This window comes from Hemicordylus capensis, chromosome 6, assembly GCF_027244095.1.
Source record: "Hemicordylus capensis ecotype Gifberg chromosome 6, rHemCap1.1.pri, whole genome shotgun sequence".
Taxonomy (NCBI): domain Eukaryota; kingdom Metazoa; phylum Chordata; class Lepidosauria; order Squamata; family Cordylidae; genus Hemicordylus; species Hemicordylus capensis.
In genome coordinates, this window is record NC_069662.1 from 68167312 (window position 1) to 68179372 (window position 12061).

The window sequence follows — 12061 nt, forward strand, 5'->3', positions numbered from 1 at the left end:
TCCCCGCCCATATGTCACCCGGATGTCTCGGTCACGTGGATGGGTTTTCCTTACCTTGTGGGAGCAGGCTAGGAAAAAGAGATTGGCTCAAGTTGGGACGAATCAATGAAATATATTGTAGGTGTGAGTGGGGCGAGCATAATCGGGTATAAGCGTTGTCACGTCACTCAAGCAAACTGCACCAAATCAAAAGATAATAGAAGCGCACATAATAAAAGGAGTGTCCTCTTCCTGGGCTCTTGAAGTTGGAATCCTGGATCATTAAAATTCTTCTGTGCTTTGCATCAGCTTTTACTAGCATTGGAGCACAATCAGCACATGCCCCAAATGTTGATAGGGCTCCTCTAAACCCTTGCCTGACTGTCCCAGCACATTCCCACCACCTTCCTGGGCACTACGGCTGGACACCAACCTTGTTTTGAAGGAAGCAGCAGGCGGTGACGAAGGGAGCACACACTCGCTAGGCTTGAATTAAAAAATCCAGCCCACCGGGCGCTCCCCATCACTGTCCCCTCCGTCGTTGCGCCTCTTTTCCTCTTCTACACTCAGTCCTTCCCCTTTCCATTTCCATAGAAGGAGGAGGAGGACCCGGAGGCGGTCCACTGGGGGCCGACTTTTTCAGCACACGCAGACTTCGGCCTCACGCCCAGTAGCAAGACAGCTGCGGGGCTCAATGAACGGTGTGGCCCGACAACCAAGAAGCCCCAAAGCAGCACAGCTGCTGGGTTCAAAAGAGGGGATGGCAGGCAGCCCTTGTGCCCAAGAACCACACAGCTGCTGGGCTCAGTGGAGGAAGCAGCAGCGGCACCCCAGAAGAAGAGGTGGGTAACCCTCGCACGCCCCCAAATACCGCTAACCTCCTCCACCAAAAACGTTATTTGAGAAAACTGCATAGCGACAAGGACAGCACAAAAAGAAAAGAACGGTTCAGGTCTCAGGATACACGGGGTAATATACAAATACAGTTAAACAGACACACACCACAGGGGCAAAGAAGTCACCACAATTTGAAGTGACTGCAAAGGGGAGGGACATTTGAAAATAAAGCACGTAATATGCGACGGGAACCCGATCTTAATAGTACCCTAGCAAGGACCCCTGACAGGTACTGAATTCAATGATGTTTAAAGTACGCATGCATCTGTTTGCAGAGCCCTCGAGCACGTGTACGTTGTCTTTCCCCTTCTGACAGCAGTAAATTGTTTGCAATTAATTTTTTTTTGTTGCTAGAGGAAATCATCAATTCTCGGCCAAACACAATCCAGTCAATTTAAAGTACTTTTCTGTCCTAATGGTTTCTTGGAGCACGTGCATAAATCACTTCCATCGAAAGCTTTGGGGCTTCAAAAGCACTTAACTTTTTGCCCGGATCGTGTTCTTTTAGCATCAGACGGAAGTATAGCATTTGTGAATCGTTCAAGGAGTGGGAACGCTAAAGGGCAGAATACATATTATGAAATAAAATAAGAAGCATAAAAATTACATCTTCTTACAGAACAAATACATTGTTTAAAAATATAGTGTATTTAATTAACATTAAATAAAGCATTAACTAAAATCACTTTGGGATGGATTTTATGAAATGCAGTATAGAAACTGAGCAAATAAATAAATAAATGCGGTTCTTTTATAGTTATATGCATTGTAAATATAAATTACAATCTCATTTTAGCATCATTCACAAGCAGTGGTGTAGGGAGGGCATAAGTGGCCCGTGTTTGGGCTGCCCACTCCTTCCCAACTTGGCCATGGCACCCACAGCACATCTTCTCTCCCCGCTGTGCACACACAGTGGCAGCAATGGTGGCAGCTTCCCTCACAGAGAAGCCCCCGGGGTAGGCTGCCCCTTGCAGTGGCCATTTGAGTGGTTGGCACAGCAGCCAAGTGCCATGCCTACCATTTAACTGCCCATGCCTACCCCGGGCTGCTTCCCAGGGAGGTTGCTGCCACCACCGCACACACGTGTGGCGGGGAGGAAAAGGGTACCCTGCATGCAGTGAGAAGAGAAGAGGTGCCGGGGGCACCAGCAGGGGGGCTGTTGTGGAAGGCATGGTGGCCCTGGTGGCAGCTGCGCACAGGTTCTTCGAACCTATATGCACAATTACTGCTCTGCCCCTGTCACTCACAAACAAACGTGTTATTCACAAACAGCTGAATAAACCAGAATTTGTCTCCCTGGTCTATGGGGTAATTATACACACTTTGATCCTATAAGAGTACGGCTAGCCATGATAACAAGACTCAAATAATTCTTGCTCTACTGTTTTGCTCAAAAGAGTTTACTGTTGTCTGCTAAGAATGTTTCCAATATGACAGAAAAAATAGCCCCAGTGTTGTTTCTAAAAAGGGCATCAGTGACTCCAAGCCTGCTGGAAAATCTGTACTTATCTCCCCAGAGCTGGAACACATGCTTAGGGGCGCATGCACAATGAATGAAAATTGCAACTATTAAGCGTTATGTGTAATAGACATATTTTATTATAAGAAAAATCCTCATTCTGTGACATTTATTTTGTGATGCTTCAAGTTGCAATTATTAAAATGAAGGCCCAAAGCATTTCAGTGGACAGTACTGTATGGATATTTGGTGATTTGCAGTGAGAGGGAGGGAGTGGTTACTACCATCACAAAAGGCAGATGAACACTGCTACAATGAGGAACAAGAATCACACCCTCTTTTCGAAGTACGGTAATTCACTACATTTCAGGCTGAAATGTATACAGGATGTGACTGTTTCTCAAGAAAGATGTTGTTTATGGCAGAAAGGGATAGTAGAGCCCTATTATGTATAAGGCAGCAAGACCACGAGCAGCCCATGTCCAGCCGCAGCCCCGCTCACCCCACCTCCTGCGTCTGATGTCAGACACGGGGGCTAGCCATGCCCCCACATCAGACGCCAGACACAGGGGAGGTGGTCTGGCTCCTGAATGGGGCTGCGTGGCCCCATTCGGGAGTTAGAGCCAGGCTGGCACTGCAAACGCAGCGTTGGCTGTCCAGCTCCCGAACAGGGCCAGCACTGCATTTGTGGTGCAGCCAGGAGCAGCTCTTCCCTGCCTTAGGCAGGGAAGAGCTGCTCCTGGCTGTGCCGCGAACGCAGCACCAGCCATTTAACTCCTGAACGGGGCCGCATGGACCCACTCGGGAGCTAAACCAGCACCTCCCGTGTCGGACTCGGGGTGGGGTGTCCGGGCCATGAGTCACGGTCCCTGAGGTGTGGCGACCCGGGTTCTTTGAACCCGTTCGCCCAATGGTGGCCCTGCCCCTGAAGGCAGGTTTGTATGATCACCCCAAAGCAAGTAAGATGAGAACCAGAGGTTCTCAAGTAGTGCAAGCTCCAGGCAGGTATGTCATCTGAACCTGCCAACCTCCAGCTCCCAAGTTGGTTCCTGACGTCTACCCGACTTTCTCACTTCTTCTTCTGCCCTGCTTCAAATGTCATTGACAAGTTGGGAAGAGAACCTTGGGTGGAAGTTTGAAATCATTGTTTGAGAAGTAAAATGGATGCAGCTGCAGCTCTCTCTTTCTCTCTCTACCTGGCAAAGGCCTCTCTCTTTCTCTCACTTCTTGCTGGCTTGGCTCAAGTTAAAGCCAGGCAAGGAGAAAGAGACAGCCACCGTGGGGTGAGAGAGAGATGCAGCTGCAGCTGGGCCTGCCTTGCACTCTCTGCCCCACTAGTCTCAACCCCGCTAACAGCCACTGCCTTAGCAGCTGCAACACTCCAAACCAGCCAGCCCCACAGTGCGCTCTGCTTGGCTACACATTGCTGCCTCTTGGAGCTGCATAGGGCTTAGGGCAAAGGCCCTGATTCAAATCCCCAAGGGTGTAACTTTCAAACTTTGTCTAGGGTGCACAAATACCCTGTCCTGGCTTTGCATCTCCCTAAAGGGTCTGTTCCTTAATCCTAAAGCAAAAGAACCACCTGTGGTTACTTTGTGGAGAATAAGAAGTGATCTACATATTCACAGAGGTACTTTACTATTATTCCACCTTAAGTGGCACAGCGGGGAAATGCTTGACTAACAAGCAGAAGGTTCCCAGTTCGAATCCCTGCTGGTACTATATTGGGCAGTAGTAATATAGGAAGATGCTGAAAGGCATCATCTCATACTTCGTGGGAGAAGACAATGGTAAACCCCTCCTGTATTCTACCAAAGAAAACCACAGGGCTCTGTACAGGGCTTTCCTTAGAGAGCCCTGGTGGGGTGCGGGGCAAATCAGCCAGTGCGGGGACCCCTTCCAGTTAATTCTAACAGGGATTAAAATCGCCCTAAGGACAGCCCTGGCTCTGTGGGCACCAGGAGTCAAAATCAACTTGACGGCACACCTTAATTTACTATTAGTTAACATATACTAGAACTCAGCCTTGGTGATAAATACAGATTCTGGGGCTGAGTATGCCTCCTTCCCTGCTTCCTTGTAGAGAGAAAGAGGTTGCAAAGTAATAGAGAGTAGTAGAGAGATCCTTGTAGAGTAGCAGATACTCTACTAGAGAGATTCTTCCCTTCCCTGCGTCCTTGAAAAATTATTCAGACGAGCAAAATGCATACCCAATCATAGGAAAATGTATGAAAACATAAAGAGAGTGTGTGTATGCAGCCCCAATTTCCCTTCTTAGACAACTTCGCACAACTTACTTGTGTCTCAGTTTGAAACCTACTCTAGGAAGAGCAGAAGCAGCTTCAGGAATAAGAAGCCTACTCTGGGGAGAGCAGAAGCGGCTTCAGGAGGTGAGCAAGCTTTTCTAAACAGAACATCTAGCCTTTCCCCCTTCAAACTAACTAACAGGGGGAGAAGAGATTTTGAAGGGCTGGTTTCTCTTTAAGCGATAAGTCCTAGTCTCTGTGTCTGTGTGGGTGTTTTATTTGCCAGGGCTAGTATTTGCCAGAGCTAGCAAACTCCAGTGATTTTGTTTGTCCCTGCCTGGAGGAGGTAAAGTCATCTAGGGCTGTGGGAGGCCCCACATTCATTTGACCCACATCCTGTGTTTCAGTTTTAAGCCTACTCTCTACATAAAAGGTGAAGGCCCAAAAGCATAGCAAACAGGATGTTGGAGTTTAGCGGGAAGTGTGTGGGGGAACCTGGAACAAGTCCCTGGGATCACAATGAACCTGGTGGAGAAGAGAAGGTAAGAGAAAGTAAGAGAAAGTAAGAGAAGGTGGAGAAGAGAAGGTAAGTACAAATCCCTTCCTCATATTATTTTTTATTTACACAGTCAGACAGGTGTTTTTGACTGGTTTGTTTTATCCAAACATTGAGTCCTTCCCAAGGACCTAGGATGGCTGAATTTTATTGTCAGTGTTGTTGCTGTTATAGATATCGTCGCAGAATATAGGCTGTTCCCAGTAAAGTTGCCTCTTGTAATTGGCTGATGGTGATTTCTGTGGCCCCTAAGGTGTTGAGGTGCTCTTCAAGGTCTTTTGGAACTGCACCCAGGGCGCCAATTACCACTGGGATTATTTTGGTCTTTTTCTGCAACAGTCTTTCAATTTCAATTTGTAGATCTTTGTATTTGGTGATTTTTTTCTATTTCTTTTTCTTCTATTCTGCTATCCCCTGGTATTGCTATATCGATTATTTTAACTTTTCTTTCTTTCTTCGCGACTACAGTTATATCTGGTGTATTGTGTGGCAGATGTTTGTCTGTTTGTAGTCAGAAGTCCCATAATATTTTTACATCTTCATTTTCTACAACTTTTTCGATTTTATGGTCCCACCAATTTTTGGCTACAGGTAGCTTGTATTTTTGCAGATGTTCCAGTGTATCATCCCTGCTACCTTGTCATGCCTTTGTTTGTAGTCAGTCTGTGCGATCTTTTTACAACAGCTGATTAGGTGGTCCACTGTTTCATCTGCTTCTTTACAAAGGCAGCACTTGCTGTTTGTTGTTGACTTTTCTACTTTTGCTCTTATTGCATTTGTTCTTAGTGCCTGTTCTTGTGCAACCAGTGTTGTTGTTATTATTATTATTAATAATAATAATAATAATTCAATTTCTATACCGCCCTTCCAAAAATGTCTTAGGGCTGTTTACACAGAGAAATAATAAATAAATAAGATGGCTCCCTGTCCCCAAAGGGCTCACATTCTAAAAAAAACATGATAGACACCAGCAACAGTCACTGGAGGTACTGTGCTGGGGGTGGATAGGGCCAGTTACTCTCCCCCTGCTAAATAAAGAGAATTACTGAGTTGCTTGGATGATGGCATTGTGAGAGCAGCTTGGAGACTTGCCTCCAGCTGCATTTCACTCTCCAATGTGTTTATCACAATTTCAATCTGGAAGGATTGATACCAGAGGAATAATGGTGCGTGCCCTCCTGGGAGCTGCCTTTGGTGCTCTCAAGGCAAGAAATGTTTTGAAGAACTCAATTAGAAACAACCATGAAGTGCCTTGAAGAACACCTGGCGAACCCAGGAGAGACTTTGCCATTCCCCACTCGAAGAGAAGAAGGCATTTCCACCTGCCTATTAGCAACAGCCTCTCCACCCAACCCACCCTTTATTTTTTATTTTTCTCTCCTTTCTTCTGCTTTTTGTTCTCTAAGCCTCAAGAATGCTCAGCTATTTGTTTCTCTAATTTCTGTGACTGAAGATCTGCTTGAAGCTAACTTTTAGTAGCCTGGAAAAGAATGGAAGTTTTAGTCTTTGGAGGATGATTTTATTTGCAACCAAATGGCTTTACAATCTAAATGAAGGATATACTACTTTTGGGTAATGAGCCTTTTGGAACTTCTTGGAACTTTTTGGATTAGTTTATGGCATTGCTCTGAGTAACCAGCTTAAACTAGAAGAAGCAACTAGCACGTTTAGTCAAGGTTTGTTTGTTTCTCTTTTATAAGTATGCAGATTTTAACTCCCCCCCCCCCCCACCGCCCTTGTCTTTGGAACATCAATGGAGATATTTCTTGAACACTTTACTATAATAAACAGTGGAGTAATGAAGCAATGCTCAGCCTTTTATTACATCTTACTGGATCAACAATTATTAACATTTTACTATAACAATGATGTTTTTCTTGATGACTATTATTGATGGATTATAGTAGCCTTCAACTATCTTTACCAGGCTGTCTGAGGATTCTGATATCAAACTTTATTGTTATTATTATTGTTGTTATTGTGCCCCTGGTGGCGCAGTGGTAAAACTGCCGCCCTGTAACCAGAAGGTTACAAGTTCGATCCTGACCAGGGGCTCAAGGTTGACTCAGCCTTCCATCCTTCCGAGGTCGGTAAAATGAGTACCCAGAATGTTGGGGGCAATATGCTAAATCATTGTAAACCGCTTAGAGAGCTCCGGCTATAAAGTGGTATATAAATGTAAGTGCTATTGCTATTGCTATTGCTATTAACTGAACGGAACTGGATTGTGGACTCAGCTTTCAGTCAGTGACTTTACTTTGGTTAATTGGAGAATGACTTTATTGGCAGATAAATGGTTTTACAATCTAAATGAAGGATTTATAACTTTGGGGTATGGTGTCCTGCTTAACTCTCTCGATCGGCTTATAGTATTGCTTTGAGTAACCATCTTAAATAAGGAAGAAGCAATTAGTCTGTTTCATCAAGGTTTGTTTGTCTTTCTTTTATAAGTATGCAGTTTTTAACTCTTCTTGTTTTTAGAACACCAACGGAGACAGTTTTTGAGACATTAACCAAGATTTAAACTTTTTCTCTCTCAACTAAGTTGCACTGCATTGTACTTTTTTCTTTTCTTTGAATTTTACTTCAAGACTTTTAATGTATGCATATTTCAGATATCAGACTTTGGACTTAAGCTATTTACCCAGCTTTGTTACATTTTATATCCACACTATGTGCATTTTTTAGATGATTACAGTCATGGAAAGTTGAAAGTTAAAGATTCTTTAAAGCCTTGTATGAGAATATCTTCTCATTAACATATCATAAAGTTTTTTGTGATCTTACAAGAACATTATATGCCAGAAGGGTGAAGGACACCAATTACTTTAGCACTGATTATACGTCGGTGTCAAGTTATTTGATTATTATCTTAGTGTTACCATATGAGAAACTCAAGTATGTAGTACACCGTTCTGGGCTCCTTGGAGGAAGAGCGGGATATAAATGTAAAATCATCATCATCATCATCATCATCATCCCAGGTCCTTGGGAAGGACTCGATGTCTGGATAAAACAAACCAGTCAATAACACCTGTCTGACTGTGTAAACAAGAAATAATAATGACGATAATTGAGAAGGAGAAGGAATTTTTCTCTGTTCTGTGGGAGATTTCTGACTGTGAGAATTTCCTTGCTGTACATCAAAGAGGAACAGGTTTTCTATATGGGAATGCCTTCTGGATGATTATTCTACTATGCTAGTACATTAAAAAGAAAAACTCGTTTATGGATGTCATATGAACATTATATGGCAGTTAAGTGAAGGATACTATTCTTTTCAGAACTGAGGATATCTACTATTTCAGAACCGGTTGGATGGTTGGAGCTGAAACTTTTTGGCTTCAGAGATTTATTTCCTTCCCCATCTTTCCTTGTTTTTTCTCAAAAGAACTCATGGAGGCCTTGGACCCTTTGTTATGAGAACCTTCCCTCTTTATCTTCCTGTAGAACAGCTGTAGACTGTGACTCATAAAAAGATAAAGCAATTGGAGAAAGCTATAATTCCCTTTCCTGGGACAGTTTGCTTATTTTGTAAACATTTCAGTCTAAAGCCACTGTTTACCAGATTCAATGGATGTGTATTAATCTGACTTTTATTCCTTAAAAGCCTTATATGCATTGAACTATGCTATTTTAGTATAGATGTGTCAAAGACTTTCCCAGTGTGTGAATATTTGATGCTCTCATTACTAGGGAATTCATTTTTGGCATTTTTTGTTTTGTTTTGTTAAAGGCAGTGCTTTGTGGGCCTTACAAGAATTGAACATTTGATTCCCTGTGACAAAAATTTTAGTCAAACAAACTAGGGAATCAGAATTTTGCCCAGCTTCTTGGTTGTGAGAACCCTTTCTTCTTATCTTTAGGCAGAACAACTACAGACTGTGGTTTATAAGAAGACAAAGCAAACGGAGAAAGTCATTACTGTCCCAGCTGGGACATTCCAATTTTTTCTTTGTAAACATTTGTTTGAATCAAAGGAGTTATCTCTTTCTGTTTGGGACTGTTCTTATTGGTAACTACTAGATTTTAATGGATGTGTCTGGACTTTTATTTTTACTGCAATAGACTATTTGATGTTATACTTACTTTCGGGCATATCATTTATACTAATCTGAAGAACTTTTTTAAGGGTAGTTTCCTGAAGGCTACACATGCGCATAACTTTTTATTCCCTGTGATAAAAAATTCTGTCAAACAAAGTAGGGAATAAGGACTGGTCATCTCAATTTTTGTCTCTCTTGCAGACGGTTACTTAAAGAAGAACCTTTTATAAAAGACTACTTTTGGTTACGGATCATTAAGCTTGTAAAACAATGTCTTACAATCTTTTTTTTTCAGACAGCTGTGGAGGAGCTTAACAAGATTTCTCTACAAATAGATAAGTTGAGTGCAAAGATATCTTTAGATCAGGAGGTGTCTCAGACTGATTTAGGGACTTATACCCAGATGGTTCTGGAAAAGGAAATACAATCCGAACAATGTAACACCATTCTGCAGGTTAACTGTGTTGACAATCAAGTTTATGTACCAGATTTTGGTGATGAGCACATGGTTGGTTTACAAGTGGCAAAGAATATGCGTTCAATACTGTTCACAGTTGAATTTCTCTCTAACCGAATCAAACATAGATGGGCACCCACCCTTTCGTGTATTTAGAAGAAAGTGGATATTTCTGTTTTTAGATTCAAAATAAGTTTTGGCTGTATGACCTTTCCTTTTTTTGAACTTATAGATGGCTCTGACTGGCTGATTGACAAAAAATCTTTTACATTTTTTGGTTTACAGTGTAGTTGATTTTGTAGACTGACTGTTTCAGGTAGTCTTTTGGTTATGCATTTTTTAATGATACATAATCTTATATTTTTATGTTAATCTTTCTAAGATAATAATTTTAAGATTCCCTCTTTTTCTTTTTCTCTCCCCCTGCCTCTTTTTTAGAATGTACTAACTAATGAAAAGCTGCATTGAAGCAATTATTTAATGTCTGTTGGTTGAAACTCGGATTGATATCTGAAAGAATACATAAACCAGTCCTAAATCTGATTGTTTTTACATGATCAATTCTTATGGTATAGACAGTAAATCTGTATTTTTTCAATTTTATTTTACTACAGCATATAGAAGCTTAGAGATGTCTTCTATCTCTTTGATTCAATTTTTTCTCTTGCCTTTTGTATTCTCTGTATAGAAATTAATAAAAACTTGATTTAAAATAAAAACTAAAGAGAATTACTGATTACTGATCTCTCCCTCATATTCTTGAGAAAGGCTGTTTGGAGAGTTAAATAACTGACCATTACACCTGAGACCTATCCTTCTAATAAACTATCTCTAAATACTGCAAACAGCCAACAAAACAAATATGAAGATAGTCAGCAGGGCAGGGGGCACTTCCCTCCCCTGCTATTGCACAGAGAGCCACACAGAGGGAAATGCTTCTTTAGAAGGGACCTCTTCCATGGAAAATGAGCCCATATCCTCTCGCAGAGGGGATACTCCTCCGGAGGGTGGGGCATCTTTGTAGTGGGTGATTCAGTCATTAGAGGTATATAGAGAGATGAGTTTGTGATCCGCGTGTTGACCGCACGGTGACTTGCCTGCCTGGTGCGAAGGTTGCGGACATCATGCAGCATCTAGATAGTCTCTTAGGCAGTGCTAGGGAGGAGACAGCTGTCGTGGTGCACATCGGCACCAATGATGGGGGAAATGTAGAGGTTGCATTCTCAGAAATACTACCTGTTCCACGTGTAGGTACAGTGAGACAGGCAGAGCTGAGGACTTTCAATGCGTGGATGAGACATTGGTGCCGGGAGGAGGAGTTTAGATTTGTTAGGCACTGGGATACATTTTGGGATAAGCAAGGTCTGTACAGAAGGGACGGGCTGCACTTGAACCAAGATGGAACCAGACTACTGGTGCTTAAAATCAAAAGGTTTGCAGAGCAGCTTTTAAAATGGCTCCTGGGGAATAGCTGGCAGGAGCTGGGCAGTATCCAATTCAGCAAATGCCATCAACCTTTAAAGTGTGAGGGTACAAAGGATTCAGATAAAACAGAAGGGGACAGAGCAGAACTGCATAAAGAGCAGACAGAAGGTTGTGCCAGCTGGTCAAAGAGTCAAAAGAAAGACAGCATTCACCAGATAAGAGAATCAGGGTATAGGTGCTTATATGCCAATGCCAGATACCTCTGTGCCAAGATGGGTGAGCTGGAGTACTTGGTTGCTAACACAGAAATAGATATAGTGGGCATAACAGAAACATGGTGGAACAGTGAGAACCCAGTGGGACACTGTTATCCCTGGATATAAACTCTATAGAAAGTATAGGGAGGGGCACCTTGGAGGTGGAGTAGCACTGTATGTTAAAGAAGGGATAGGATCTGAAAAGGTAGAAAACCTAGGTGGACCAGAGTCCTACACAGAAACCCTGTGGGTGACAATACAGGGCCTGAAAGGAAATGTGCTACTGGGGACATGATATCACCCTCCGTATAAAAATGCTGACAGTGACTGGGAGCTGCAGGAGGAAATCAGGGAGACGGTTGGACCATTAGACAATGAGAGAGTGAAAGGGATTATTAAGGAGGATATGGAGGTTCTAGAGAAGCTAAATGAGTTCTTTGAGTCTGTCTTCATGGCAGAGGATACTGAGCATATACCTGTTCCTGAACCAGGCTTTTTGGGAATGGAGGCTAAATAACTGAGTCAGATAGCAGTGACAAGAGATGATGTTCTAAACTGTCTGGAAAAACTGAAAACTAGCAAATCACCAGGGCCAGATGGCATCCATCCAAGAGTCCTCAAAGAACTCAAATGTGAAAATGCCGATCTCCTTGCTAAAATATATAACTTATCCCTGAAATCAGGCTCTGTACCAGAGGACTAGAAAGTAGCAAATGTAACAGTGATTCTCAAAAAG

General features: G+C 42.7%; 1 protein-coding gene and 1 long non-coding RNA gene across 2 annotated transcripts in view; one reads left to right on the top strand and one right to left on the bottom strand.

Annotated features, from left to right (window-relative positions):
- Window positions 1-561, bottom strand: part of GALNT1 (polypeptide N-acetylgalactosaminyltransferase 1) — a 145139-nt gene extending 144578 nt beyond the window's left edge. Inside the window, exon 1 of the mRNA XM_053259942.1 lies at window positions 413-561. The gene's annotated coding sequence lies outside the window, so the exon portion shown is untranslated. The remainder of the gene's footprint in view (window positions 1-412) is intronic.
- On the top strand, window positions 1-10252 carry LOC128329212 (uncharacterized). Its single transcript, XR_008309567.1, has 3 exons — window positions 1-821; window positions 4647-4728; window positions 9007-10252. It is a non-coding gene; the product is annotated as an uncharacterized LOC128329212 (long non-coding RNA).
- The last annotated feature ends 1809 nt before the right edge of the window (window positions 10253-12061 follow it).